The sequence below is a fragment of the Xenopus tropicalis genome, chromosome 4 (assembly GCF_000004195.4).
Source record: "Xenopus tropicalis strain Nigerian chromosome 4, UCB_Xtro_10.0, whole genome shotgun sequence".
NCBI lineage: Eukaryota > Metazoa > Chordata > Amphibia > Anura > Pipidae > Xenopus > Xenopus tropicalis.
The window spans coordinates 84,419,399-84,425,242 of record NC_030680.2 but is presented as its reverse complement, the minus strand read 5'-3'; positions in this window follow the sequence as shown (position 1 = coordinate 84,425,242).

The window sequence follows — 5,844 nt, the reverse complement described above, 5'->3', positions numbered from 1 at the left end:
TCTTTTTGCCTTAATGTGCAGAATGTCATTGTACATAGTGCCACTCTTTTTGTATAAAGTGATTGTTTTTCTGTGCCAGAAAATTCCAACTAAAGTGATGTGCCTTTATAAGGCTATGTACCCACTAGCATTTCTCAGCTGCTTTTCTATTTTTTTTTTTACTTAGGCGTTACAGATCACTACTGAAATTTCACTTTTAGTTAAAGTTAGTTGCAAATACTAATGTTGTACTGATGTTGCATAACGCTTTACATTTCGTGAATTGCTTTTGTGCTCACATTTCTGTACAAAAGAGAAGGCAACTTTAGAATCCATGAAGAAGTATCAGCAGCTATTGCCATGTGTATGGAAACACTAAGGGGTATATATATTATAGTGTGTAAGCCAACATCACCGGTGATGTTGTCCATAGCAACCAACTAGATCTTTGCTTTTGTTCTCTACCTTGTAAATGACTACATTGCTGACTGCTTGCTTTGGGCAACATCACTGGTGATGCTGGCTTACACATTGTAATAAATATGCACTTAAAGGACAACGAAAGGTTAATAAACATTAGTGGCTGAAAAGAAAGGCATTCTGTATAAAACCTGCTGTGCAGAGTGGATCCTGTGTCCCTTCTTTCTTTGAGATGTAAACGCACTGCTTGTACAACCAAAGTCACAGGGCTGGGTAATGTAGTCAAAATCTCGCATATTCCCACACCGCTGCCGCTGGCACAGGAGAGTCGCATTCCAGCGGTATCACTGCTACTGCGCATGCTTTATTTGAATACCCCTTTCCTTTTCTTTGCAGCCGCGTCACCCTGATTACAGTTAGCCCGCCCCCCAGCCAATAGGAATCAAAGCATCTTGTTGCTATGACAACGCTCGATTCCTTTACATTTACACGGAGCTGCGGGCAGAATTTGCGCATGCGTACTATCGAGCTGTGAGCGAACAGGAGAAGCAATACCTCTTTCAACATGGCGACGCCGATGGGTTAAACGAGCTGAAACTTTAAAATTTGAATAACTACTTAGATCTTCTCTTTGGTGAGCCCTAACTATAGCGATCTACCTTTACTCAAAGAGAACTAATAAGTGGTATAGCCTGTTAATTTTGACTTTCATTTTCCTTTAAGTCCACATAGGCCTCACCATATTTCAAAGTGAGACCTATAAATGATGTTCAGAAATTCTGCTTTATGCAGTTGTCTCGTGGTGCACTCCAGAGTGAAGTGCCACATGAGTTACTTTATTACAACCTTCCCTCTTGGTCTGTACCCACAGGGACAGATCTCAGTCAAAATGAAAAAATAGGTCTTGATCTGCTTTTTCTGTGTTTAGTGTTTGGTCTCCCTTTCCATCAGCACAGACCCACAGGGAAGAATTAAACCAATTAATTGATGAGATGCTGGAGAGAAGAAGGCATTGGGATGTACTGCAGCTGCACAGTGAAAACCTAGTGGGTATGTAACCTAATAAAGGTTAGTAGATTGAATAATCATGAAAACATCTCTTTAAATTTTGCTCTGCAGTTTATGGATCACAAGAAACATGATAGATTGGCACAATTGTTAAATTTAGTTGTGCTCTACAGTGTTTTCACTAGATGTCTTTAGTAACATATTTTAGGATAAGTATATTTAAAGGGGTGGTTCACCTTAAAGTTAACTTTTAGTAGAATGTCCAATTCTAAGCAACTTTTTAATAGGTCTTCGGTATTTTATATTTTTAATATTTTTTTTTAATTATTTGCCTTCTACTTTCCAACTTTTAAATGGAGGACACTGACCCCAGCAGCCAAACAACTATTGCTTTGTGAGGCTAAAATGTTATTATTATTTATACTTTTAATTACTTAGTTTTCTATTCAGGCCCTCTCCTTGAACCCTAGCAACCAGATAACTGCTGTAATTCCAAACTGGAGAGTTGTCAAACAAAAAGTGAAATAATTAAAAAAACACAAATAATAAAAAATGAAGACCAATTGAAAATTGTCTCCAATTACTCTCCACATCATATTAAAAGTTAACTCAAAGGTGAACAAAAAGTAACTCAAAGGTTTAAATGGTAGTTCACCTTTAACTTAACTCTCAGGGGCACATTTACTAACCCACGAACGGGCCGAATGCGTCCGATTGCGTTTTTTTCGCAATGATCGGTAATTTTGCGATTTTTTTCGTATCTTTTGCGATTTTTTCAGCGTCTTTACGATTTTTGCGTAAAAACGCGAGTTTTTCGTAGCCATTACGAAAGTTGCGCAAAGTCGCGATTTTTTCGTAGCGTTAAAACTTGCACCTTTTAAGTGTTAATGCTACGAAAAAATCGTGACTTTGCGCAACTTTCGTAATGGCTACGAAAAACTCGCGTTTTTACTCAAAAATTGTAAAGACGCCGAAAAAATCGCAAAAAATACGAAAAAATCGCAAAATTACCGAAAAAGTCGCAAAATGTTCGTTTCCAATCGGAATTTTTCCAATTCGGATTCGAAATCGTGTCTTATTAAATCAGCCCCTTAGTTTGACACAAACAGTGGTATTTTAAGGCAATTAGCAATTGTTTTTCATATTTTATTTTTTTGAATTAATTAGCTTTTTCTACCGCAGCTCTCCAGATTGAAATTTCAGTCCAAATTATATGGTCCACTTTACCCCAGCAATCAGGCAGTGGCTTGAATGAGAGACTGGAATATAAAGTGTAGGGGGATTTAAAAGAAAGTAATAAATAGTAAAAAGTAGCAATAGAAATACAACTGCAGGCTCAGAGTGCAATTATTTTTGGCTGCTGGGGTTAGTGATCCCCATTTGAAAGCTGGAAAGAGGTAGAAAAGGAAGTCAAATAATAAAAACTTCTAAAAAATAAAAATGAAGACCACTTGACAACATGCTAAGAATAGGCAATTTTATAACATACTAAAAGTTAACCTAAAAGTGAGCAACCCCTTTAGTAAGAGTGTTTAGCACTTAAACTGGTAAAATGTCACAGTGTATTAAAATACATTTATCAGCTGAAAAAAGTCATTATATTTATAGCACTTTATACCATAAAAATAGTGGCACCCCATCTGTTGGAGACCTATGATTCCTAGCATCCCCTGAAATGCACTGGCTGTCATGGCGGAGTTAACACTTGTATCCAAGGAGTAGCTAAATATCCACTGGATACTGAATAAAACAGCTGATCCCTCCACATCTATTTTAAAAATATTCAGACAAGCTTGATTAGGTATTTTTTTTCCAAATTAAGGGTGATTGGGCATTTTTCATGCCTATACAGTAGTAAAACGGAAAAGCTCTTGTTAAATTGTAAAATGAATTACAAAATATACTCAGTATCTTGTTGCTAAAAATAAAATTGCAAATTTACATCTCACGTATATGTGTTTGATTTTTTTCAGTGGGGACATTTTTATTTGACTGTTATATAATGGTTTTATTGAGTTCCTCAATGGTCACAATGTATAAAATCCATCTCTAGGGACTAATACAAAATACAAGAAAAAAATCCCCCCTCCCAAGCTGCACTTGGCAGAAGGGAAGTGTGGAGACAGGCGGGGGGTGGGTGGGACATGGGCAGTGGGCGGGCAAAATAAAGGTTTCTTGCAATGAGCAGCTGTTCTCCTGGCCCCTTTGAGGGCCCTTACAGGGGGCACCGGCACTAACTTACGCTGTTGGAATATATATATCTAGTGTCTGCTCTCCAATGCTAATAAATTCCATGTAGCGGGGTGCTCAGTCAAATTAATTTGTATAGTAAATACATTTTCAGACTGGCACACCCTAATTAAAATTCCATATATTGTCAGCACATCACACAAAATTCAGATATTTCGGTCCTTATTAGGACCTCAAGGATAGTGCAATCAACCAAACTTAAATACATATCAACAATGCAAAACAGAACAGTGAGTGCCCAATCCAAATCTTTTGAATTTGAATTAATTATATATGCACTAACATAAGATTATATAGATAACACAATTGTATTCACGAATACACAAAATGATTGGTCGATTGTTCAATTGTTTTAAAAACACTTGCTTTGTGGATAGAAAACCACATACAAATTTTATTATGAATATCATATACAAATTTTATTATGACGGTAAACCACCCCCTTAACCGGATTTTAGCTGATTACTAAAAATCAATAGTCCAATAAAATCTTAAAATCAGAGTTTGTCATAATTTTTTGTGGTTCCTGTTATCTGTTGTGGTTCCTGTTATCTGTTGTGGTCCTCCTTCACTGTAAGGTACTAACAAGCTAACAACAGCTATTTTTGCTGACAAGGATGATTTTTACATATTCTCTAATAATATAAGTTCAGTTTATTTTTTACAGTAGAAAAAATAGCCTCCCATGAGCTTCCTTTGTTTCCAAATCTGTCATGCATTCTCTCGAGCCATATGGCATACTCTCTTTTCCAGCTACACATGGCTTCCATATGTTTGTGATGAATAAAACTCAGTTAAAAAGTCAGAAATATGTGCAAGTCATACCATTCAGCATAGATGGATGGTGATTTTTTTGTTTGGGAAGGCTAAAAATATTAAGTATCTATATGCAATAACAGTAACCACACTCATACAGACTAGCATTTTTTACATGCGTTTTCCTGCGCTGGATCTTGCATGTGTTTCAGCGCTGGGGAACACAAAAAGAAACGCAGCCCTGTATTTCCTATATGACTGTAGTCATTGTGGCACAGGCAAGTGTGGAATGCAGGTGGAATACAACTTGCTGTGTTAGGAGCTTACCTGTGCCACATAGAGTACAGCCTAATAGGATATATAGGCCTGCATTTCTTCCTGTGCTGAAACACATGAAAGATCCAGCACAGGGAAACGCAGGGAAAAACACCTTCAATTTTTTAAAAATGTTGTCACACACATACATTGACAACTTTAAAGGGGACCTGTCACCCTAAGAAATAATTACAGATTGCTTTCTATTGTGTTTGTCAAGCAAAGTAAACTTCAATTACACTATATAAATTATTTTAAACTTGTTTCCTTCAGCACTGGAATTCACAATTGCAGAAAACAGACAGGCTCCATTTTGTGGACACTGTTATTAAGGCAAGCTGTGCATCCTGCTAAAATCTTGTTTCTGTGCCAGTATGGGGGGACCTAATACCCATATCCATGCACTGGTAACACAATTAGATGGTGAGGAGGGAGGGGGAATTTGAGGAGTGCAGTGACATCTAAGAAGTTCTGAATAGAAAGTGAAAGTAACTATCTGGTCCACCCCTATGCTTAAGGCATAGAAGCGGGTCAGGCAATATATAATTGACAGCTGGGACTTTTAAATGCTTATATAATGGGTATAAATCTGATGTAAAAATTCAGTTTGGAGCAGTTAGGGTAACAGGAAAAAAAATCATTAATTTTTTGGTGGCATTGGTCCTTTACAGCTGAAATTTTTCTTTAACTCTGTTCAGTTACATAACGCTGTCTCTCTTAGAACACTTAATATGAGATTAATTCTAAATCAACAACTGCCTTACAATCAACTCGCAGCATCCATTTTTAAGTTCCACAGATTGTCTCTTGCATTTTTCTGTCAATTACCAGCCAGTCCAGCTCAGCTTAATATCTGCAGTTCCAAAACTTAAGCCCCCCACAATAACCAATTCCAGCTGAACATTTCTTCCATAAGCCTTAAAAGAGTACATATTTCTAGCACCCCAAATCCTTTATCACTCCCTCTCATTTCCTAGAAAAATTAATCTAGATAGCCCCAAAAGAATCAGTTTTCACCTCAGACTTAACTCTTGGGTGTACTTCTAATTTATATGAGTTCAACATTGAATCTATTACAACTATGTAAAACTTTACCGGCACTCCTACAGTTCTGAT